At 36.4% G+C, this 27,588-nt stretch overlaps 1 protein-coding gene and 1 long non-coding RNA gene across 2 annotated transcripts in view; both read right to left on the bottom strand.

The window, feature by feature from the left end:
• Positions 1-13,249, bottom strand: part of LOC137498992 (uncharacterized) — a 49,049-nt gene extending 35,800 nt beyond the window's left edge. Inside the window, exon 1 of the long non-coding RNA XR_011017962.1 lies at positions 13,120-13,249. This is a non-coding gene — a long non-coding RNA (uncharacterized lncRNA). The remainder of the gene's footprint in view (positions 1-13,119) is intronic.
• Positions 1-27,588, bottom strand: part of LOC136866959 (zinc finger protein 569) — a 291,176-nt gene that overhangs the window by 181,666 nt on the left and 81,922 nt on the right. The gene's annotated exons all lie outside the window — the stretch shown is intronic.

Below are 27,588 nucleotides of genomic sequence, written 5' to 3'. Positions count from 1 at the left end.
GAAAAAGATATTAAGAAATATTGGCGATGGTGTTGAAGATGGTGACGCAATTAATTTGAAACAATTTAATACAGCATTAGAAAAAGTCACAAGTTCAAAAGATATACATAAAGATGAATTTAAAAATTATTACACAAAGGAAGAAATTGAAACAGTATTTCGAGACTATTCTACAAAATCAGAAATTGCTCCCTTAACAAATGATATACATAATCTGGAACGGAAGGTAAATAAAATAAACAGGAAAGTTTTTGATAAAATTGAAATAGAAAAGAAATTTTCAACTGAATTAGATACTGAAATAAGCCACGTATTTTCCTATGAGCTGTATATCAGAAAAATAGTTGTTTCAATATTTGATATCGAAATACCCGTTCCAGAGATACATTCTGGAAGCAATATCAATAAAGTTTTTTCTGTGTATATCCAAAATAATCCGATGGAAGAAACTATCACTCATTTAAATTTAAGTAAACCATTTAAGGTTAATATTTACAACAAAATAACATTTAAAATTAATGAAGGTCTTAAGATCTTATCCGCTCAAGTGAAAATAATTATGTTCGGTGAAATAACACTTGATGAGGATTCTATCGAAACCGAAATTGATCCTGATGAAGGTGTTTTTTAATAAATGAATAATTATTAATATTTAAGTGAGACCGTCTTTTTAATATTTTTTATTTTTTCATTACTGATCATGGACTAGATTAAAAGTATTACCTTCAGTGTAAATAAAATAGAATAATAAAAAAACAGTGTTTTAAATTACTTTCTCTGAAGTAAGTTTTTCAATGTCGTCAAATAAATCTTGTAATGTTTTTTCATTTTTAATTTGAAAATGATTGAACTTACAATCAATATATTTCAAAGAATCTCTCATTCTCTCAAATAAATGCATTGGGATCATATTTCATTTCACCAACTATTTCCATATTTGGATATTTTGCTTTAAGGCGATCAATGCTTTTCTTGTAATTACTTCTTATTGTTCTTATAAAATAATACTCTCTTACAGGATTAATACTATTCTTTCTAACGATTGTAAAAGTGTGATGTTTACTACTTTTTCTGGTTTTTGGAGCTACATCTTCTTTTATAGTTTCAAGTTTTGTTTCTAATTTTTCGTTTTCTGCTTTTAATTGATCCATATTTTGTGTTATTTCATTGAGTTTATTTTCTAGCTCTTCATTTTTGGCTTCATATTTTAATTTGTATTCATTTACAAAATAATCTTCAATAATATCATAACATTTATCATAGAAATCTTTTGAAATCCATGTAGCGATATCAAGTAATAGCTTTTTATGTACATACGTTCCAGAAATAATTTTATTATATGTTTCATCAACATTTCCTTTAATCAAATAGTGACTCATCATTTTTGAGGAAACACTTTTGTTATCATAATATTTCATTAATTCTTTAGATTTTGCATTTCTAATCCAATTATCAAATCTTTTACCACCTTCTTTACATAATTTCGTTGCATTGAAGTATCCAGTATTTTTACCTATAATAAGTTTAAAGTCACCAAACAATCCGTAATAATAATCATCTTTTATTTGCTGAAAACAAACATCTTTAAGCGATGTCATCGTTTTATTTAATAAGAAATATATTTATTCAATAGATTTATTTTTTAGAGATTTTTTATTGATGTTTTTTTCCTATAATAAATGGAAACTGTTTCTATGGTTATTTGTCCCTTGTGTAAACAAGAGAAAGAAATGCATAAAGAGATCAAAATAACTAAACAGAAAAATTTACCATCGAAGAGTGGGTGCTTTGAATGTGTAAAGAAGAAACCAAAAGATTATAGAGAGGAACATTCTCAACATCTTAAGGAACTCGAACGTAACTGGAAGCAAAAAACAATTACTTGTCCAGTATGTAATGAAGACATTAAAAATGGTAGCAGATATAATCACAAATGTGGTCAACCAACAAAAGAAAAACGATGTTTAAACTGTACAAGCGAGCATAGGTGTAGAGATTGTGCAAAGGCTTATTATGATAAATATCGCTCGAAATTAACAGAGAAAGTTGAATGCATTTGTGGTAAGGTTCTCTCCAGATGTAGTATGAGAAGCCATCTAAAACTACCTTATCATGAGAAAATTACCGCTTAAATTATGCTGAATATTCTTTTATTATTCATTTTTCATCTTTTATTTTTTATTCATAATTTTTTTCCTATATAAATGGACAACTTGAGAAATCTGTCAGTGAGAGATTTAAGAGAACTAGCTAGAACAAGAGGTCTTAGAAATTTTTCTCAATTAAGAAAAGCTGATCTAATTCAAAGACTTCAAAATCCCCCAGAGGTACCGCCAATTAACAATAATAACTTGAACAGTCTAAATGTAAAAGAGTTGAGAGCATTAGCAAGAGAAAATTGTATTAGGAATTATTCTACATTAAGAAAGGCTGATCTGATTCAAAGACTTCAAAATCTTATACAAGGAGAAGAATCTGTAAGCAATCCATTCCTCGAGTTTAGTAATGATATCTTTGAAAAACCAAGACCTCCAAGACAAAAGCGTGTTCCAAATATTAATTACTTTTATCGGTTCGATGATGATTTATTTAGTAACAGTAGAGAGAGGTCACAAAAACTAAAAGCAATAAACTGTTTAAGAAACCAAGAGATGAAAAGAAAGAGTCCAAGAGAGAAAGAACAGATATTTTTAACATTGTAGAGTCAAATCCAAGGTTTAACGAAAAGTATAAATCCTACGAAATTAATTACCGTTTTGAATTCAATAACAACGCAAATACCACTACAGATGTTAACGTAATTGAAGACACACTAACCAGAATGCTAAAGTTGGTTGACAGGTGAACCAATAGGAAAAAAATTATGTGTTAGGACAAAAAGGAAAAATGTATATGTTGTAAATCGGCATGCAGGTGAACCAATAGGAAAAAAATTATGTGTTAGGACAAAAAGGAAAAACATTGTGTTGAAAATCGGCATGCGGGTGAACCAATAGGAAAAAAATTATGTATTAGGACAAAAAGGAAAAACATTATGGGTATTTTATATTTTTTCGAGCGCTCACTTAGATTAAATTAAAGGCATTTAAACAGTTTTTTTCACCGTTTTAGGTATTTAAACAAACTTTTTTCGTCTGGGGTATGTGGGGTAAAAAAGAAAAAATAATGAAAATAGTGTTATTTTATATTTTTTCATGGGCTTATTGAAGACAAAGGAAAAAATTATGTGTTGTAAATCGACATGCCAGTGAATCAATAGGGAAAAAAAATGTGTTAGGACAAATAGGAAAAAAATTATGGGTATTTTATATTTTTTCCGAGGACCAAACTTAGGTTAAATTATAGGTATTTAAACAGTTTTTTCGTCAGGACCCAGTTAGGACAAATTATAGGTATTTAAACAGTTTTTTCACCATTTTAGGTATTTACACAATTTTTTTCGTTGGGGTATTGAGGACAGATAGGAAAAAAATATAGGTATTTAAACATCATTTTATGTATTTAAACAAACTTTTTTCGTTGGGGGATTCAGGACAGAAAGGAAAAAAATTATAGGTATTTAAACAATTTTTTCGTTGAGGGTATTCAGGACAGATAGGAAAAAAATTATGTGTTTGTGAATCGGCATGCCGGTGAATTCCAGAATGTCCTGAATACGCCCTTATACTACTAACTTCCTTCATACTATCCTCAACTTGCACCAAAAAGAAATGTATAAAATGATCAGTTTAGGTGAAAATCATATAGTAAAATACCGGTAGGAAAAATATTTGGGGACCTCGGAAATTAATTTATTATAGTGAAATTTTATTATACTGAAATAAGTCAATCCGGAAAAACTCGCCCATTGCTAAACCTGCTGAAGAATATACATTATTTAAACATGAACTTACACATAAGAAACCTCGATACTGTATTTATTAAATGAGAGGAAAATTAGAATACATATATATCTATACATGAAGTAATGATTTATTTACTTATTTATTTATTCAGAAGCACAAGATACAGCTACACTGAGCAAATTTCACTTGCACTGTCAACAGACTATTTAACAAATGTAAACTTTCATAATAAAATATAACAAACATAACAAAATATAACAAGATCAGGTACACAGCCTACTAATAACAACTGTCCAAATCGAAAACCAAGAGAATGTCCATGTTCATAGCCAAGTTGTCGTGGGTCAAGATGGCGGTATAATCCCTTCATATCAACTTATCTTTAAGAGACTATTTACACACCTCTCGAATACACTTTTATTTGATGCTATATCAAGCTCTTGCCTCCTATTAATATTGTTAAAGGGTGTTGGGAGGCGGATTAGGAAAGATCATTGAAGTATTAAGTGCTGAGTGTGGGGAATGTGGAAAAAGTCTTTAGTTCTGGTGGAGCGGGAGGGAACACGGAAAGAGAAGAGTGAGACAAGATGTTCTGAGTGGTAATGCCCATTTAAGATCCCATGAAGGAAACTCAGGTCAGCTACCTGTCGCCTAATTTGCAGCGGTGACATATTAATTGCCATTAATACCTGCTGCGTAGACAGATTGCGCTTGGGGTTTCTGTTCCTTACAATTGCAGCAAAGAAGGACACTGCTCTGTCTAACTGCTTAGTATAGGAGGGGGAGGCTGTTGTCCAAATCGGAGAGCAGTAGTTTAAGAGAGGTTGAATGATCATGAGGAAGAAGTGACGAAGAGGAATGGGGTCAGAAATTTCTGCGAAGCGATAGAGAATGCCTAGTAATTTCATAGCCTTGGTTGTATATGTTTCTATATGGGTCTTAAATTGTAATTTTGTATCGAATATTACACCTAGGTCACGCTGTTGCGTAACCACGGTAATGGGCTTGTCGAGTAGGTAATATGATGTCGGTAGAGGAGATTTACGTAGTGTTATGGTCATGTGGCTGCATTTTTGTGGATTGGGGATAAGTTTCCAAGTACGGCACCAGTTTGAGAGGGCATTAAGTGAGGACTGTAGCAGAGATGCATCTGCTGGATTCCTGATCTCCCTAAATATCTTGCAGTCACCAGCAAAGAGTAGGGTATTCGCTGTTTCGTTGAGTTCGGACGGCATATCGTCCATAAACAAAGAAAACAGCAAGGGGCCAAGAGTACTGCCTTGTGGGACACCGGAGGTGACTGGTAACCATGAGGATGAAGTGCCTAATATTACCACTCTCTGCCAACGGTTATGTAGGAAGCCAGCAAGAAGGGTCAGAAGACTGCCATGTATATTAAATCATTCGGAGAGTTTATGGAGCAACAGAGTGTGGTCTACAGAATCAAAATCTTTCGAAATGTCTACGTAGCAGATATCCAGCTGTGATAGCTGCAATGGCGTATGATGCAAAGCTATGCAGAGTGGCCAGGTTTGCTAGACCATGCTGCTTGGTGAGATATACGGCAAAGTGAATGCGAGGAGACGCTGGTGTATAATTTTTTCAAAGACAAAGGATAGTGTGGGGAGAATAGAAATTGGTCGGTAAGATGAAACATTAAATTTGTTGCCCGATTTGAGAAGTGAAACAATATTTGCCTGTTTCCAGGTAATAGGAAAATAGCCCGCGACAAAACATCTGTTAAATAATTTAGAGAGAGGGACGCAAAGAGTGCTGGCAGTATTTTTTAGGAAAAGAGGACCTATAGTGTCAGCACCGGTAGCTTCGTTGGTACGAAGAGTTTGAAGAAGGTTATGAAGTAGTATGAAGTAGTACAAGTACTACCAAGAAGATTTCAGCACTCAGATTTACCCTGTATTGGTCCTAGACTTTATTTTCTGAAAAAGACTGTGATATTCTTCTGAACACTCCCAGACACAAACATATATTCAAAGTAGTCAGCAACCACTGCACTTGAATTTAACACAGATTTTGGCACATCACTTTGTGACAGAAGAAAATCCTGAAGATCCTTGGTTCCGTTGTAAAATTCGATCATGTTGTTGAGTACTGCTGTTGAAGTAAACTTAATATGATTCCTTAAAGGAATCCTTTTTTTTTTGCTAGGGGCTTTTCGTCGCACCGCCACAGATAGGTCTTATGGCGACGATTTTTAAAGGAATCTGTATAAACTTTGCCGTTATATAGATTGAACTATTTATAAAATTTACTATTGATCTTATGGGTGTGTTTATTTTATGAATTATGAATAGTATAGTTTTAGTATTCTTTTAAGACACTTATGGTATATGGTAAAACCAACAAATTAATTTAAAAAACCCACCTAATCGATACTTTATTCTTTGCCTTAGGCAAAATTTAAAAAAAATACATTAACACACACAGAACATGTTTCGACCACTCAGTGGTCATCTGCAGCTGATATAAATAGCTTAGATAAAAACATTTGAAAAGTAAGCACCTTAAACCTTAAAACTATGTCCCATAGGATCCTAAAAACTATTGCTCTAGGTGCTTTAATTGAAAGGAGAGGGCGGGGTTAGGGGTGTGAGAGAGATTGTGAATGTCTGAATGATACTTACAATTTGTGTCTACAATTGTATTTCAAAAAAATGTATATACTAAAGTACATATTTAAAATATTTAAAAGTGTCTATGATGAAACACTTTTGTAATAACACTAGGTGGCATGAATAAAAAGTCAGTGTTCGTAACAATCTTCAGGTATTTATGAGAAGTATACTTAATTAAAATTTGCATCTACAATGATGTTAAAATCTTGTTTACTAATAAACAAGTTTGAAAAATATCTTAAAGCGTCTATGGTAAGGCACTTTAAAAAAAACACTTGTGCTTTAATAAAAGCCTATGTACAGTGTTTACCAGTCTTCAGGTATTTGTTGTTTGTAATTTGTATTGAATACCTTCCTTAATTATTGCTCTTTTGGTTATGGTAAAAGGCCGTGTTGGCTGTTTGACTTCCGAAAATAGCTTTTCTGTTATATAAAATGGCGATCTTCTGATTAGGGTAGCTCGCCGCACGATCTGTAACCAGCTACCATAGGACATCAGCAAATCAAACAGTCAACACATCCTTTTACCACAATCTAAAGAGCAATTTTCGGAAGTCAAACAGCCAACATGGCCTTTTACCATAACCAAAAGAGCAATAATTAAGGAAGGTATTCAATACATATTACAAACAACAAATACCTGAAGACTGGTATACACTGTACATAGACTTTTATTCAAGTACAAGTGTTTTTTAAAAAAGTGCCTCACCATAGATGCTTTAAGATATTTTTCAAACATGTTTATTAGTAAACAAGTTTTTAACATCATTCTAGATGCGAATTTTAATTAGGTATACTTCTCACAAATACCTGAAGATTGTTACTGTACCGGGGGTACCCGTGGAACGCAGAGGTGAAAGAAGGTGCCGGGATGAATGGGTCTAACTACAATGTCAAGAATAAAATTTAAAATTTAAAGTGAAGGTTATATTTTTGAAAACAACAAAATTAACAAATTTTCACTTAGTGAGATAACAATGACAAAAATAGAAAAATCCAAGATTTCAGAACTTTGACTCTCTTGGACTTCAAGCCCCTACTTTTACAATTTCTCGAGCACCTAGCTTAAATTTACACAAGGCCCCAATTTACACAAGGGCAGAAATCCCTCAATACATGGAGCGCTTGCTCCCAACTCACAATATCAAGCCTACCAGAGGCATTTTTACAACACTAGAAAAGAGCTGACGTGCTCTCAGTTTTCCAAGCCTATTCAAGGTGATATCAGAAAATTACAATCACTCGCCATCAAGGCACAACTTACAAATTTGAAAACGGAGGTATCTACTACCCAACCTATTGAGCCATTGCGGAAAGAATCAGGTTAAGTAAAATGGCCCGAAACACAAATTGAATGGAGGCATGTACTTGCACTCCTAGATATGAATTCTTAAAACCTAAAGGGGACTAGGCCGATGACCCAAACTATGGAGGTGGCTCGTATAAGAATAAATTAAGACATTACGGAACGGAAGAAAACCAGTTACAAAGCATAGTCACCTCAAACCAATATGAAGGGGAGCTCGAGAGGGTACATCACTCTCTATCTCCGATTTACAGTTAAAGATTTTATGAAGTTATCACATAAGCTGGCAGAAGTTACATTTTCAGAAAAGTAGGTTACATAGTTAAAGTTTCGGACCTCTCCCTCAGGTTAAACTGCAGAGCTAGCAAGAAATAAAGATATTAAGTGGCCATTACCTTGTCGGAGTACTGCTGCCTGATGAAAGAGGCGCCTTCCACCTCCTGCTTGACACACACACTTAGTTAGATGACAATCAAATGGCCAAGAGACGTGAAAATCCGCAATTTATAAACCCTCGGGGAAAGTTCGAGACCTTTCACAAATAAACCAGCCACACCCTATCATTTTATTGGATAATTTAAAGGTTACACTCAAAATCGAAGAAGACAGCTGTGATAGGTTGAAAATTAATTACAGAAATTTGGGATTAGCTAGATTCAAAACTGGTGGAAAGAAAAGATAAATATTGCCAACCCAAAAATAAATGAGCATCAATTAGTTAAAAAAAAACCTTATGGATACAAAACTTCTTTAAAGCAAAAGTTCTTCCACTTCGCACCAGGGTGCATGATCATAGGTTTTTATAGTGACATCTGTTGAAAAATGTCCAAACTTCTTGATGAAGGGCAAACAGAACAAGTAGAAATTCTCACGGTACAGGAAACTTCACAATAACAAAATTATATCAGATTCTAGTGGTGACATCTTCGAAGTAAAGTTCTAACTTGTTGTATTATTGGTTTCAGCTTTGGTAGATAGAGGAGTTCTTTTAGGTGCTCATTTTGAACGTGCGGCATTGGGGTGTACCTCCCGGTACAGTTACAAACACTGACTTTTTATTCATGCCACCTAGTGTTATTACAAAAGTGTTTCACCATAGACGCTTTTAAATATTTTAAATATATATTTTAGTATACAAATTTTTTAAACACAATTGTAGATGTGAATTGTAATTTAGGTATCATTCACACATATTACCTTACCACCAACCTCCCTCACTACAGTCCCCCCCCCCCCCTTCTCCTTTCCTTTAAAGCACCTAGAGCAATAGTTCTTAGGATCCCATGAGACATAGTTTTAAGGTTTAATGTGCTTACTATCCAAATGTTTTCATCTAAGCTATTTATATATAGTTGAAGATGACCACTAAGTGGTCGAAACATGTTCTGTGTATGTTAATGTATTTTTTATTTTGCCTAAGGCAAAAAATAAAGTATCGATTAGGTGGCTTTTTCAATTAATTTGTTGATTATACTTATCGATATGACCATGAAGTGGACAGCTTGCAATATATGGTAAAACCTCGCTAAGATGTTTCTACATGGGACAACAAAAAGAAAAACAAGAATGCGTTAAGCAAGAAAATGTACTACTGAATATAAAAAAAAAGACTATCGAACAGGGATATAGAAACATTAAACATTTCTGACATGAGGGCATTTTACGTCGTGTATCGATGGTTACAGTGTAAACTACATCTACCATATCTAAAGAAGAGAGGTAAGTATTATTAAAATGGGTGAAAAACATGAGAGAACAAATATGAAAACCTTTTCCACTGGGGCTTATAAAATAACAAGTGCACTTAAAGTTGTGCAAAACACCAAACAACGAACAAGAAAACATGTGCACAGGGGCAAATAAAAATATCAAAATATTATTACAGATCACACTTTTTCTAAAAGAGATGTTCGTAGAATTTTTTTTTGTCAGAGCAGGGGGTTATTAAACATTATTTTCTGGTCACACTCTTTGACAATGTATTGGAGTTACATTCGACAATATGAGGGACCGGCAGGAATAACTTTGGCTGCCATTTTCAATCAAACAAAACCTCAACCAAGACTGACTCCATGTCGGTCTTGATTAAGGTCTGAGGATTGGTGTTGGTCTTGCTTCAACCAACTTGAGTGAACAAGTCGAAACTTGAAGGTGCGAGTTCTACATTCGCGACCTCTGCATGCTTCAAGATGTTGACGCCCAGTCCACTTTCTGACAGAATTTAATTTTGTCTTCATTAGTAAGAAATTTCACGAATTTGAAGGGCTAATGCCATACTTCTTCACTATTCCTCCTTTCTCCACTTCCCAAAGTATTTCAGATTTTTCTTTAAAGAAAACTGCTTTTGCTTCTTTTGATACATATTGGTGAAATAGTTAACTACCACACTAATACACATGTTGCTTCACGAATGAAAGGCAAGCAATGAATGCATCATGAGACGTGAATACGGTAAATGAAATGCAGTAGAGATGTGAAACTGTAATGTTCATTGGTTGACTGTAAACGTGGTGTTCCTACCCAGCCAATAGCGTTACTTCTTACATACTGGCTACTTTGAATTCGATATACAGAATACATGTATGGCGAAATGGCTACCTGAACCCTATCCTTTAACATGAATACCGTAATCCAATCCGCGCACCCCAATATTGCAAGATATTTTTATAAACAGGAAATTGGCTTTAATTTGCTTTTAATATACAAGATATTAATCCTACATAATGACGTTCAGTAACTGTTGAAGATTGTGACCATGTAGCAATTAGAGAATTTTAGTTTTGTATGTTAACATTTGATGTAGATAATGACGAGACAGTTGACTGTAGGTTATTGTATGTTTACGAGACGTAATAAAATCATGATCTGTTGGTTTTGTAACAAGCATGCGTTTCAATTAACACCGTAAAATATATCATGGTGCCAAAACCCAGGAAAACACGGAATACAGGAGAAAATAACATACAACAATCTTTAATCTTGCGTAATACGTAACAAGGTGTTGATTGAAAACTTGTGAAACTGTACCTGTCGACCCCTTTGTCAACCTACGTTTCACCACGACAAGCAACGGATAAGTACTTACACAGCATTAATACTATTTTAAATGTTGTTAGAGCACTAAAAAATTGCTTTAATATACACGGTTAAATGCTCCTTGATTTTTAATCATCTCAAAATACTATATTTGATTGCAATATGTTTTAGCCGACATGTTGTTGCCATATAACCTGCAAAGAGGTCATAATATCTAGGAGATATCACGGTGACAACTAGCGCAATCTCCTGAATATTGCTGTAACTACATAAGAAAAGATTCTGTCAGACATGTCACGAGGAAATTCACAGAACATTATTACACTAACTAACTAATGAAAAAGAATGTCTCAGCTCTCGCTTGACAAGCTAAAAAGGAAGCGCACTACTCAGCGTTCCAACATTACACGTTTCACCAAACAGATAAATGATTTCAGCGATACTGTGGTGCTGGACGATATAGAACACTGCTTGAACCGCTTCAAGACACTTTTGGGAGCTTAATCAATCCAGATGATGATATACACGATCTGATTGAGAATGACAACTATGACGAGGATATACAAGTCTGTGAAAATTACATAGTGCTAAACATCCAATGCAAAAGGCTAATAAACTTATAAAGACAAAGGATTTACAAGACGCACATGCTTGCTCAGCTACTACTACGTGAAACTCCTTTGCCAATTTCAACGGCCATTCACCGTTTGTGGTGTAGATTTTGCAGGCCTGTTGTTCGTGAAGACTGGAGCAGCACAGAAGAGATGCTACACTGTGTTGTTTACCTACACAACAACGAGAGCCATTCATCTTGAGCTTACAACTGACTTTTCAACTGATAAATTCCTACTGTACTTGCCTTTCAGTGCTTTGTAGGAAGACGTGGACTTCCGAACACCACGTATTCAGACAATGCTCAAACTTTTCATGCCGCCAACAGAGAAATATCCGAACTCCAGAAATTATCAGAAGATTCAAGAGTACAAACTCACTTGTCACACCACCATGTTTCATGGAGATTTATAGTACCAAGAGCCGCATGGAAGGAAGGCTTCTGAGAAAGGATGGTAGGGTCCACTAAGATGTGCTTCAAGAAGATACTCGGACGAGCTCAAGTATACTAGGAAGGGCTAAATACTATTCCGGTGGGGATCGAGACCTTTTTAAACTCGCGCCCTATTACCGTAGATGACAGTAACTCTGATAACCTGACACCTTCCTCTTCCTCATAGGAGAAAAGCTGATATCTCTTTCACGTACACTGATACTTCCATCAATCAAGATTTGACTAAGTGTACAGACAGAGACAAAAGCTAATTTTACACTTTGACCAAAGATGGAAAAGGGAATACCTCCTTCAATTAAGGAGTTACCACGAAGTGAAGTAGATCAAAAAAGAAACCGAACTACGGATTGGTGATATCGTACTTTTACAAGAGGACTTGAAACCCAGACTGACGTGGAAATGAGGCCGAATTTGTGAACTGTGCCGAGGACGAGATGACAGAATCCAAACAGTCATACTTCAGCTCCCGGATTGCTCCATGGTCACAAGACCAGTGCAGCTGGTTGTTCCCTTAGAAATCAACCGACCAGGGTGGGGAGGATGTTGAAGATTGTGACCATGTACCAATTAGAGAATTTTAGTTTTGTATGATGACAGTTGATGTAGATGATGACGAGACAGTTGACTGTAGGATATTGTATATTTACGAGACGTAATAAAATCACGATCTGTTAGTTTTGCAACAAGCACGCGTTTCAGTTAACACAGTAAAATATATCAGTACCAGTACACCAAAACTGAATAAGATAATCTTCACATGCTGTTGGGTAGGCAATGCACTCTTCAGAACTGTGATGTGTTTGCTTACATTCCCCTGATTTGTAATCGGGTAGTTTCACCTGGGTGTCGTATAGAGTGTGCCATCTGGTGTTAGCCATGCGGAGACATGTTGTGCAGAACACCCAGTGATTAAAACAGGATGAATTTCAATTACATTTTTAAGAAAAAGGATGTTAAATATAAGCAAAAAGAATACATTCTAAGTCGTTACACTGAAAGTTTGATATTCGTTACAATGAAATAATTTATCACACATTAACCTAACTAGGTAAGAGGGAAGGGGCCTAAAAATAATTTTGCTATTATGAACATTTCACTGGTGTTCGTTACAATGGCATACATTTTACTGTATTACAAAAGAGCGTTATTATACAAATTTGTGCAGGAAAGCAAGTTCTTTTTGATGAACAAAGAAGAAAGTGGTGGAATTGTCTTTTTTGAGACTGAACTTACGACTGTAATGTCATCTTTATTTCCATGGTCCAATGCATCGTTCTCTACCTTTGGAATGATTGAGGACTGAGGCTCAAACTTCACAGGAGGCTCAATGTCATTATCAGCAGCCTTATTTACAGATGGATCCTAGAAAGAATAGAAAAAAGTAATAGATTTCAGCTAAATTACTGCCGCAGCATGAATCAAAACAAATATATGGCTGTGATATTAATTGAGTTAACAGGAATTACACAATGTATAAAATGAAAATTCACTAGATCTTGTTTCTGAAACAGGGCACTTCTCCATTCAAAAATTGTTTTCAGCAAAAGAAATGATCAAAGGTAAGTACCGGCAAGCAGATTTATAATCTAGTATTCATAAGAAACAACGTAACAAATTTGTTGCAAGTGAATAAAATAGTTGCTCACTATGTTCCTATTCACTGTCGAGGAACAAAGTTGCTAGATGTGCTCTTAGTATCACGTGGTCACTCCATAGGTACAAACTCATTATTAAGTAATTACAGCCTCTGCAGATGGAAACTGTGCCAGATTTTTTGCCATAAATAAATAATATCCTGCTTAAGAGAGAACTTTTAATATATTTGTTATCTGTGAATATCTATCGCACTGTGTAATGATGGTTGCTGTAGAGGGAGGGGTTGAATTTGTAATCCGAATATGAATTTGAGATATTCCTCATGCTACAGTGTCTGGATGAAATACATACATACATACATACATACATACATACATACATACATACATACATACATACATACATACATTACCATTATAGACTGTTATGCCTTTCAGCATTCAGTCTGCAATCCTCTGTGAATTTACTAAACATCGCAACAATCCTCAATTTGCAACTAGTGTTGGGGCCTCATTTAGTTCTAAACCTCTTATCTTTAAATCGTTAGAAACTGAGTCTAACCATCGTTCTCGTGCTCCACCTCTACTTCTCTTACCCTCCATCACAGAGTCCATTATTCTCCTAGGTAACCTATCCTCCTCCATTCGCCTCACATGACCCCACTAGTGAATCCGGTTTATGCATACAGCTTCATCCATCGAGTTCATTCCTAAATTAGCCTTTTATCTCCTCATTGTGAGTACCCTGCTGCCATTGTTCCCACCTGTTTGTACCAGCAATCATTCTCGCTACTTTCATGTCTGTTACTTCTAACTTACGAATAAGATATCCTGAGTCCACCCAGCTTTCGCCTCCGTAAGGCAAAGTTGGTCTGAAAACAGACCAATGTAAAGATAGTTTCATCTGGGAGCTGACTTCCTTCTTACAGAATACTGTTGATCGCAACTGCATTAGCTTTACGACATCTTGATTCAATCTCACTTACTATATTACCATCCTGGGAGAACACACAACCTAAATACTTGAAATTATCGACCTGATCTAGCTTTGTATCACCAATGTGACATCAATTCTGTTTAATTTCTTACCTACTGACATCAATTTAGACTTCGAGAGGCTAATTTTCATACCATACTCATAGCACCTATTTTCAAGTTCCAAGATATTAGACTGCAGGTTATCGGCACAATCTGCCATTAAGACCAAGTCATCAGCATAGGCCAAACTGCTTACTACATTTCCACCTAACTGACTCCCTCCCTGCCATTTTATACCTTTCAGCAGATGATCCATGTAACCTATGAACAGTAAAGGTGAAAGATTACAGCCTTGTGTAACCCCTGTAAGTACCCTGAACCAAGAACTCATTCTACCATCAATTCTCACTGAAGTCACTTTGTCAACATAAATGCCTTTGATTGATTTTAATAATCTACCTTTAATTCCGTAGTCCCCCAGTATGGCGAACATCTTTTCCCTTGGAACCCTGTCGTATGCTGTCTCTAGATCTACGAAGCATAAACACAACTGCCTATTCCTCTTGTAGCATATTCCAATTACCTGGCGCATACTGAAGATCTGATCCTGACAGCCTCTCTGTGGTCTGAAACCACACTGGTTTCCAACAAACTTTCTCTCAATGACTGATTGCACTCTCCCTTCCAAGAAGCCAGTGAATATTTTGCCTGGTATACTAATGAGATACCTCGATAGTTGTTGCAACCCTTCTTGCTCCCTTGCTTATATATAGGTGCAAGTACTGCTTTTGTCCAATCTGAAGGTACCGTACCAATACTCCATGCTAATCTTACTACTCTCTGAAGCCATTTCATCCCTGCCTTCCCATTATACTTCACCAATTAAGGTCTAATTTCATCTATTCCTGCTGCTTTATGACAATGGAGTTTATTTACCGTCCTTTCCACTTTCTCAAGCGTAATTTCATGATTTTCCTCCTCCTCATGAGCTTGGCTGTTCACAACATCATCAGGATGATTTCCTTTTACATTGAGAAGATGTTCAAAATATTTCCCCCACCTCTCCAGTGATTCCCTGGTATCTATTATGAGTTAACCTGAATTACTCAAAACACTGTTCATTTCCTTTTTCGCTCCCTTCCTAAGATTCTTTATTACTGTCCAGAAAGGTTCCCTGCTGCTTGATCTAGCCTCTCCAGGTTATTACCAAAATCTTCCCATGACTTATTTTTGGATTCAACAACTATTTGTTTCACTCTGTTTCTTTCATCTACGTACAAATCCCTGTCTGCCCCGGCCCTTGTTTGGAGCCATTTCTGATAAGCCTTCTTTTTACGTTTACAAGCTGCTCCCACTTCATCATTCCACCAAGATGTTCTCCTTTTCCTATCTTTACACACAGTTGTTCCTAGGCATTCCCTTGCTGTTTCTGCTACAGCATCCCTGTATGCCACCCATTCACTTTCTACATCTTGAACCTGCTTACTGTCTACTGTTCGAAACTTCTCACTAATCATATCCATGTACTTCTGTCTAACTTCCTCATCCTGGAGATTTTCTACTCTTATTCATTTGCAGATAGATTTCACTTTCTCTACCGTAGGCTTAGAGATATTTAGTTCACTACAGATCAGATAGTGGTCTGTATCATCGAAAAATCCCCGGAAAACTCGTACATTCCTAACAGATTTCCTGAATTCGAAGTCAGTTAAGATATAGTCTATTATGGATCTGGTACCCCTAGCCTCTCATGTGTAGCGGTGAATAGCTTGAAGAATGTATTTGTAACTGCTAAACCCATACTAGCACAGAAGTCCAGCAAACGCTTCCCATTCCCATTAGCTTCCATATCTTCTCCACATTTACCAATCACCCTCTTGTATCCTTCAGTTCTATTCCCAACTCTTGCATTAAAATCGCCATTAGCACTTGCTGTTTATCCTGACCACGATGTCACTCAATGCTTCATAAAACTTGTCAACTTCATCCTCATCTGCACCCTCGCATGGTGACTACACGGAGACAATTCTACCCACAGTCCTAATTCCTCCAACTCACAAATCTACCCATATCATTCGCTCATTTCGTACCTAACAGAAACTATGTTGTGCGCAATGGTATTCCTGATAAAGAGTCCTACCCCAGACTGCCCTTCCCTTTCTAACACCCATAAGTACACTTTATAATCTCCTATCTATTCCTCGTTATCTCCCCTTACCCGAATATCACTTACTCCTAGTCACATCCACATGCATCCTCTTTGCTGACTCAGCCAGTTCTACTTTCTTTCTTCCATAAGCCCCGTTAATATTGATAGCTCCCCATCGAATTCCATATAATTCGCCAAGTTGTTTCCATGGAGTCTCTCGTCTGTCAAATGGGAGTGGGACTCCACTACTCCCATGGGTCCGAGGCTTGCTTAAAATGTTCTGAGCTTGGTCAATTCATGAAGCAGGATGCTATCCTACTTGCACATAGTCCAAGTGAGGATCTCTCCTCTAACGGGTAATGGACCACTGGTGAATTGTATAGTCCTAGCCACCTGAGCACAAGGAGGGCCATGACTCAGAATTTGTCCGAGATGCCCACTCCCATTCCATAGCAACTGGTATCCCGACTCTCAGGACCACTTACTAGGCCACTCAGCTGCTGCCCATGGTTCAGAAACTAGGACGTGACTACAGTAAACCACACCATGAACCATCTGGATGAAATATCGTTATTGAATATAGTGGTTCAGATAAATTGCACAGAAGGTTTCGAACCATTATTGTTCGCATACAAATTTCCAGAATATTCGTTTAATGGCAACCTAGTCAATACTTACAATACCATATTTTGTGGTTAAATAATTATTTAAAAATAGACAGATCGTGAACATGTTTCGCCCTTCCTAATGGGCATCATCAGCACAATGGATAACCTTAAAACAAATAATTACAATTAAGACTGTTTACAACTATTAGTCATATAAAATTGGAATGAGATGTTGTGATATTAAAAGTTATTATTGTTCTTCATTATGGTGATTAAAAATTCCTCCATCGCAGGTATAGGAACTACACTCATGTTCATAAAAACCAGAACACTTTGAAAGACTAGAGATAGGTAGTTTTTACTCACAGGACATGTGCACTAGTATATTCTGAAGAAATAATTAGCATATGAACCATGTTAGCCCTCAGATTCAAGGTACACATCGATATCTTGGCACACCAACACTGACTGGTAAAATGTGCCTGCGGTTCTCACTGTCGCTATAAACCGAAGGTAATGGATCAGTGTGACTTGAGCACACATGAAGGATGCCTCACAGACATGAGCGAGAACTGTACCGTCAAATGAGTGAGTTTGAACACGGGTGTATTATTGGCTTTAGAGATCATGATGCATCCATCCAGAAAATTGCTATTCAAGTGGGATGAAGTGTGTCAGCAGTGCAACGGGTGGGTATAGAATGGTTCACAGAAGGCCGTAGAACACAATGAGATAGGTCTGGTCGCACCACCCAGAACACCCCCTGTGAAGATCGACACCTCATCCGAATATGTATACGGATAAGAAAGAAATTTCACGTTATCAATACTGTTTATGGTAAATATAGACTTACATCAGTACCGGTTTTGACCGTATTTGGTGATCATTACCTGACGAATCATAATATTACATCTATTAGGCATTGGTTTATTTTACTTATCTAAAAAGATGTCGTTATCCATTAGCACATCCGGATGTCTAATGGGGATATGAGTTGGATGTTATTTCATTTGTAAGTCTGTGAAAGTAAAATTATTTTTGAGATTTATGTATGGTTGTAAAAACTTAACCTAAGCTTAAAACTAATTGTACATACACATTAAAAACACTGAAAACATGTATATAAAACACTTTGTGAATTCAAAAGTTCATGTCTTGTGTATTCCTTCTTCAGACTTCCTATTTAGAGTCTTGTGCGCATATACTCGTATTTATGTGGGTTGATTTTGTGCTCATAAACAGTGATTTAGGTTCTTGAGAATGTTCTATTTGACTAAAAGATGTATTCATGTATGCTTATAATAAAAACACAAGTTATTAAATGGTCCAATATTGTGGACAAAGACAATATGTAGCTCAGCTGTACACTTCTTAAAAGTTTGAAGCAGATGATGAAGTCCTGGTTTTATGGATTTGGTTGAATTTGGATTTTTGGTGGTAACTTCTTCCTTGTCTATATATGTGTACCGATGCTGTGGTTATCTGTGGAAGTTAAACTGATACAAGTAAAGTGTTGTAAGTTCGAAGGAATGCCTAAGGTTGTGTGCGAAAATGAATTTGTACTTACTGCTGTTGTTGTGGTTGGGTTACGTTCTGTTTAAGACAACAATTTTACTTTCACGGACTTACAAATGAAATGACGATGTCATCCAATTCATATCCCCATTAGACATCCGGATGAGCTAATGGATGACGACATCTTTTTAGATAAGTAATACAAACCAATGCCTAATAGATATAATATTATGATTCAACAGCTGATGATCACCAAATAGGGTTGAAACTGGTACTGATCTCAGTCTATGTTTACAATAAACAGTATCCATACACGTGTAATCAGGCAATACGGACATGAAACTAATAAATAACGATACCTCATCCAAATGGCACTGCAGGACAGATCTGCATCCTCCTTGGCTCTGGCACAACAGTGAACAGTGTAACACATCGTACACTACCAGGAGTGAGTGCCCGTCGCCGTTTATTACGGTCTGGGTTACCGGCATGTCGTCCACTGCTCTGCCTACCTTCGACTAATGTTTATAAACATAACAGATTGCAATGGTCTATGGAACATCACTGGGGACAGAAATGGCAGCAGGTAGTATTTTCAGACAAATCCAGGTTAAGTTTGCTTGAAACTGATAGCCGCATTTTGGTTCGCCGCAGACGAGGGGGGGGGGGGGAGAGGCATCAAATTGACTGCATTCACACAAGACATACAGTGCCAACTCAAGGCCTTACGGTGTGGGATACAACCACAAATCACAGTTGGAGTGTGTCCAGGGCACTGTGACCAGTTTGACCTACGTCAATGACATCCTGTGACCCGTAGCCATACCATTCCTACACGACACCCCAAACACCATATGTCAGCAGAACCATGTGCAACCACATGCTGCTGCATGAACATGTGCGTTCCTGTTGTCACAGGATGTCAGACTGTTGCCTTGGCCTGCCCTATCACCAGACTTGTCGACAAACGAAAATGTGTGGGATATGGCAAAATGATGAGTGCGGTGCTGTGACCCAATGCCAACCTCCAAAGATGAACTGTAGAACCAGGTGAATGCAACATGGATGGCTATATCCCAAGACGATATTTGCGCCTTATATGCGCTGATGCCATCACTCATGGAACAAGTTATCAGTGCCCATGGAAAACCTAGTGCTTACGAGGCAACAGGACACATGCTGAACCTAGGTGACTGAAATCCTAATCGTTTCTGCAGAACATACTAATGAACATGTCCATTGCATACGAACTTCCTATCTCTAGTCTTTCAAGGTGTTCGTTTTTTTTAAGAACATGAGTGTGTATCACACATTATCATCTACGTCTACAATGAGCAACATCTGGTCAGTAATTACTAGGGTTCAAAGTTAGGGAAACGTCATTTGTCTTCTGTCTTTCAGTTGTTGTTGTTGTTGTTGTAATTAAACATGATTTGGATGTATGTAGTGTTAAATTAAGGAACTGCATTAAAGAGTTTGCAGAGGAATTTTTCTCTATCGAAGGAAAAATCCTCTTCTGAAAAGTGTGCGAAGTTAAAGTAAGTGGTATAAAGTGTTTTAATGTTCAGTAACATTGCAACAGTGCTAAACACAAAAATGCTGAGATGAAGGAGGAATAAGAGGTATGCACTTCTTTTCTATATTTTACTTCAATTGAAGCTCTTCCGTACACTAATTACAGCAATAAAATTAGAATAATTCAAATATTTACAAAGGACATATATATAAAGAAAATTAACTGCACAAGCCTAATGGAATGAACCCCCCATATTTTGCAAAATTATCTAAATGACAACAGTAAATAACGCAAAATTCACATAAATACAACAGAAGAGAGAGTGAATGGAAGATTGTAGAAGAACCAGAAGAAATAAATATAAAGCTAAGTTATGTCAAAATATCATTGCTGAAGGTATGCTATGATAAGGATAAATCTACATTTCTGCTGAGAGATAATGAATTAACACTTGGCTGGAATACATCTACAGACGGACCTTTGGAATAAGGGAAAAGAAGGAGTATGGAATGTAGATGCATATCTTTGTTCTGGTGCTATGGAAAGAAATATGGAGGATGAAGAAGGAAAACAATTCAGATGACCCAAATACACCATTGGCTGCTTTGTAGAGTAGCTTCAGCTTTTAGCTGAAAGAGTTCTGAGGTTAATTTTCCAAGCACTTGATTAGTACTTGCGTTGCAACCAACAGTGATCTGGATCTGACTACTGCACTGAAGAAAGGTTATACATGGACAATGTGGCTGAGATTTGGAGAAGATATGGTCCAGACTAAAGAGGTGCATTCCATCACTGGTAAACCATACGAAACGCGTCATATTCTGAGGATATTCTGAGGGTGTTTATAATGATAAGAATTTCATAATGTTCCGTATTGAACTCAGTTCACAATTAAATTGAAATAAGAAATAAAATGCTTCAACCTATACAATACCAGGAGAATAAGACATGTAATGTTACACTCCTATTTGATTAAAAGTGGTACCAGTTTCGACCACTATTCCAGGTCATCACCCGATCACCTAAAAAATATAAAACAACGCATAGGAAAACAATAGGTTATGAATAAATCTTTCACCACATGCAGTTCAAGAAGCACTATAACATTTTAAGGATTAGCACTGCGTAATGTAAGTTCCTAAAGAAGTCGAAGATCAATCACATGAATGAAGCAAGATGGTAGTTCTTGAAGACCAGCACTGTGCTTCAAATGGTTATGAAATTTGATGAATAGTTCAAGGATCAAGCCAACGATGCAGTGTTATAGTGCTTCTTGAACTGCATCAACTCTGTACAGGTATGTTCTTACAAAGAACACACTCCTTCAGTGATGCTTCTGGGAAAATTTCTGGAAGTGGATACTCCTTTTAAGTATGTCACCATGGAGTCCTACAGGAGAAGAAGAGAGCCCTCTTTGAATGCTCCAGGATGGTTTTCTACAAAATCAATGTACAAAAGGGAGGAAGAGTTGCAAATCTTTCTTTACAACATCTTTGGACAAATAGAAAAGATAAAAAATTCAGAGTACCTATGCATTGTGAGAGAAATTGGAATCAGTATAATCACGCTTGAGACAAAATCTTTGTAACCAAATTCAAGAGAAAACCTCTCTAAAGGAACCCATATTTGTGAAGTGATAACTAGAACAATCTGAGAACAAAAAACACATTGTGTCCGTTTGAATAAACAGACTCTTTTGTTTATGAATATCATGAACATTAAAAAATGCAAGATTAACATTAATAGTGTAAATCAGAATGCTAATGCAGAATTAATTGTATTGCTAGATTGTCTGTGTAAGTGAAATGTGAAGATGACGAATATTCTAGAGGAGGAGAAGCACGTGTGAGGAAGAATCCCTGTTATATTTTTTAAATCATAAATTACTGCATTTCTCACAGTAAGTTTAAGTGTTAATTACCACATTATATACGAGAAAAAGTGAAGTGGTTAAGTGCTGTGTGATGGACTGGAAATATCAGAGATCCAGAATTACCATGTAAATTAACATGGATGTCCAAGATCATGACCAGCATGAATTTAACATCATCATAGCTATTTAAAAACCACGGGAGAGGAGACAAGTGGTTATTCAAATCACAGTGGACAACAGGACAGCAACCATGGTAAATAATATAGAAGCCACCTTGGTGTAACGATATGTTAAAAACTAATTTGAATAGTTTATTTTACATTATCAGTCTTAGGTGGAATAATTTAAATCCAGTACCAATTGAATTCAAAATTCATTGTGATAATTTGTGATTTCTTTAGTAAACATATTTTCTAAAAAGTTAATGATATGGATGATCACGTTGAGAAGAGTGCTACCACAGTGCTGCAATTACATAAAACAATGCATCACAGTTATGATGAAACCTTCAAACTTAACGTGGTGAGATTTGCAGAAACAAACAACAACAGCTTTGCAGTGCAATCTTACACTTTACAGAAACAAGTATTCGATGTTGGAAAAGAAATATCAAGATTCAACCTACCAGCACAGTCAATGAAGAGTATGGTCCTCAAAGCCTTGAAAGATTTAATATATAAGTAATAATAATAATAACGTAAATGTTTCCACCTTTTCAATACTACAATATATTCACAAAATTACAAAATTATACGGTACTAGTTTCGACCCATCTAGGGGTCATCATCAGCCGTATTGGAGCAAAGATCATTTGTGGCGAAATCCTAAGACAATATTATTTTAAAGAATAACAAGTGAAATGAGATGTTATGGTAATAGTTAATAATACAAGGAATATACATACTAAGAGGTTTTTAACAAAGAATAAAGTATAAATGGGGTGTTGTAAAAATTATAATCATGGAAATCAGTAAGTTCTTGTATTGAAATGAAATATGGCTTAGGAAGAGGGCTTAAGGTGGGGCTGAAGGGTGCAGGAGAAAGTGTAATTGTCTTGGAAAAGTACCTTTGATTAAATTTAGGATTGAGTTTAGGTTGGCTGCATTATTGTTTCTGAGGAAAGTGATAAACAGATCGAAGAGTATGTTGGGTTTCTCTGAGATTTCATTGAGATTGTGACTGGCATTAAAGTATTGGTCTAGGTGTATGTAGTAATTTTCCATTATGTTCAGTAAAGGGCCCTTGTTTGCTAATACGAGGATGTCCATGTCTTGTTCAATATTGGTGAAATTATGGTTATAATCAGTTCAATACGGACCAAAAACATGAAATTCATAACCATCAACTTGAAAGATTTCCTATCAACAATGAAACATCGTCCAAACTGTCATTAATGTAAGCGGTGTACTTTGTCCTCACGGGGAAGTGTTTATATACATATACAGTATAATCCTAATTTTGTATGACATTGATTCAGTGTTAACCTACAAAGGAAGAAATTTCAAGTCCCGAAAATTATTCCATAAGAGCAATGTAATTTTCATTTCATTTTAACATTATTTACATTAAGGCAGCACCTGCATTTAAGGCTAGGAAATCTTAAAATTCTCAAGTGTTTATTTCTATTCACAGTGGCTACGGGGTTTTAAGAACATATGGAAAAGATGTCATAAGTTTGCTAAGGATTATTCAAGGCAGAAGATGAATTTAAGAGTGCTGGCGCTTAACGCTAAAGTGAGATGTCAGGCTCATATACACTCCCGACTGCAGACACTGTAATAGAATACAAGAGAACACCTTTATAATGATAATACTGTTATGCCCTTCGGTAATTCCTATATTAATCTGTGCAAACTTCTTCAGTTACAACGAGAACCCCTCTGCCGATTATCCATTATTAGGAGCAAATTTGGGCGTGTTAGTTTTTCTGCTATCAGTGTTCATACACTCGTCTTCAGTGTTTACAATGAATGCGATCGATCATCTTCCATTTCGATTACTCGCTACTGTACATTAAACTTTTTTGCAAATACCAAAATATAAATTATTATGCTTAATGTAAATAAAACCTGAAATACTGCTAATAAGATATAATAATATTAATTTCACAAGAAACATGCTAAATAACTGTAATAACAAAATAACACAATTACAGTTTCAGATGGTGGCATACGCAGAATGGAGGGAAGGATTACTGTGTTTAATCACGTGTGTTGAATTTCTAAACTACACATTGGAGATAATTTTAATAATATAAATGCACATACAGTAGAAGTCTGGTATATTCGATTTTTTGTAAAAGTCAGGGGAAAACCCATACACATTAAGACTGGAATGAAACGACAATCAGTTTGTCCAAAGCTTGCGTTTTCATGGATGATATCCACCCTAAGGCTTACTCGTTTGTTATTTTTCAAAATCAGACACTACGTGAAAGTATACGATTACTTTCATTCTGAGAAAAATACAGAATCACTCCAGAGGCCTCTTCTTCAAACAGCATCACCTAACCTAACCGTATATGCACCATGAAAACATTTCAAGCACACGTTGAGATATTATGACCAACTTGCTACGAATTTACATGGGAATTTACCGAAATTTAACTAGATTCAAAACAATATGAACTATCCTCCAAAATCAATATTGTACTCTGTCATATCTTGAGGTGAATAACATTTTTACCGTACTTAACTTCAGCATATAAAATGAAGCAATGGTGTGCTTCAGTCTTTATTTCCAATGAGTTAACAACTGCTATCGGTCACATCATTTATGCATTTATTACAAAAACATGTTATCCACTTTCATTCTGAATTTCCCTTTCAGAGAACAGCAGTCATCAGGTATTACTAATCAACTCCGACATCGCTTTCGAATGTCGACGAGAGAGCTTGCAAGTGTACATAGGGAGAAAACTACACTGTTCAATGATCAATAGCATTGTGTGGCAAATGATTGTTTTTCTTATTCAAACAGCATTACCTAACTTTGTACTATATCTACCATGCGCCAGTAGAGAATTGAGAAGATCTCACTATAAATTTATATGAGAATAGCTTCTCCGAAATTTAACCAGATGCCAGAAAATATTAACTAACCTCTGAAATCAGTGACTCTGCCATATCTTGAGGTGTATTGCATTCATACTTAATTTCAGTGTAGAGTATTGTAATGGTTATAGCATCCGCCATGCTAACTGGCAGCCGGCCGAGCTCGTCACCCATCGCCCAACCCCCCTTACGCTCGACCGCGCAATCGCGAGCAACTTTTAAGTGCTGGGCCGGCCCTTCTCTCATCTATCTGTGGTCGCGCCTCATGGGACGACGGAAATTACTTGACTATTAATCTGGAGTGTTCCATCTCGCAAGGTTCCTGGATACATCTACCATCCAGACTGTTCTGGAAGGCCCAGAGCAGGTATATAAGGAGAGGAGTAACTTGGAGTGACAGTCAGTGAGAGTTAGAGAGTGAGTGAGCAAAGAGCGCAGTCAGCCTGATCGAGTATCTGCCTGTTGGAGCAGAGGACTCATTCCTGTTTTCCTGATGTGTGTGTGTGTGTGTGTGTCCCTTGAGGCTGGCTGCTGGAGGAGAAAATGGAATGTTCTGGAGCAGCGCGAAGGGAACACTGGGTGCCGACGTGTGCAGACTGCAAACGGGATTCAACAGATTGAGCGAACAGCGGATACTATCCCGACCTGCGAGACTGACGTGTAGGCTGTGGACCGTGACAGCGCTAACGAGTGTGACTGAGTGGCTGAGAGAGTGTACTGTAAATAATCAATGACTCTGTATGTGTGTCATTGTAGATGGGACATGAGAAACTAAGAGAGTGAGTGCGAACCGTGTGAGTGAGTGTAAGTGTACTTGCGCAAGTTGTAATCGCAGCTATCGTCTGTGTGTGTGTAAATCTGTAATTGTAGTGCTAAGTTAATAAATCTTAGAAATAGGACGCTACCAGGTTCTGTACTCATTTATTCATTTATTTACCCCACCAACATGTTACAGTATTATTAAGATCAAGTGATCGTTTACTTAGTCTTTATTTCTAATGAGATCACAACTGCTATCAACCATGTTATTTACATATTTCTTATGAAAACGTGTTCTCTTCTTTCTTTCTTTGTTTATGGAACAGCAGTCGAGGGGTATTACTAATCGACTCCGAAATTGCCTTCGAATGTTGACAAGAGAGCTCACAAGTCATGGGTCGAACTAACTCTTTTGAGGAAGCTAGCTCATTCGCTCCTGCTCCTAACAAAGAGTCTTTCAAAAGAGTCATCCCTTAAAAGCGGGAAGATTGGAGCGAGCCAAGGATGTCAGAGGCCGCTCTCCACCTCCACCTCCACGTTCATTTGTTCATTCAGTTTAGGGCAGATGGCTCTTTATGACTTCCAGTCGCTCTGCATGACTTCCGGGAATGAATGAGGTACCGCAAATAGTTTACATTTCTCACAACAAATGGCAACACAATGTGCAGTTTTGAACGCTAGTCTTGAAATGAAACAAATGAACAACTAATATATGCACTCCTGGCAACATTGGCATTAATCTAACGATAAAACTTTATATACAGAAACGAACAAATGTATCACATTTCAATGTAACACAAATGTATAGTTCCATTCTTCTTAAAATGATGTCTTTCAAGAGTGAATGCACCGTAACGAGACATATATTCGAGATATACGCGTTAATAAATAACCGTTTAAAAATTTAATGCATTGTAAGTTACAATAGTATGAGCTAAGGCACGAGTTATTCATTCAGGAAAGCCGAAAATAGTGTTATTGTACATTTTCTAGATTATTCATGACTCACGTTTTAATCTGAAGGAACGAGATAGTGCAAGATGGTTCATCTTTCCCACAACAGATGGCAACACACTGTCCAGTTTGGCATGCTACTCTTGGAAAAAACAAATAAATAATTAACATACACACTGGTGGCAACATTTGTAAATAATCCAATGATAAAGCTTTATACACAGTAACAAAGAAACATATCACAAATATACAGTGTTAATGGATGACATTTAATATTACTTCGCCTAAGTTTCATTTTTCTTAAAATTATGTCTTTCAAGACTGAATGCACCATATGGGACGTATGGTTAAGATATTGGCACTACTTCCATTCAATCCCGGCAGTCTAGATGAGCATAAGACGAGTCTCTATTCCTGTTCACGTAGTTACATTTCACTCACCAGATGTGACCATCCAGCTATGAAGTCAGACTCCTTACACTACCACAGGTTAATAAATAATTATTTGAAAATGTACTGCGGTATATACTTTGGCACGAGTTATTTAGCCTATATTTTAAAGCCAAAATTAGCATTATTTTCTATTTCCATTAATTCAATTTAAAACTACGGTATAACATTTTTACCACTGTACCATAAAACTGAATAATTTTGGCAATATATTGATTCATAACTACGAAACAGGTGAGGACTTGTCAGAGT

This window comes from Anabrus simplex, chromosome 3, assembly GCF_040414725.1.
Source record: "Anabrus simplex isolate iqAnaSimp1 chromosome 3, ASM4041472v1, whole genome shotgun sequence".
In the NCBI taxonomy this organism is placed as follows: domain Eukaryota; kingdom Metazoa; phylum Arthropoda; class Insecta; order Orthoptera; family Tettigoniidae; genus Anabrus; species Anabrus simplex.
This window is presented reverse-complemented; position numbering and strand designations above follow the sequence as displayed.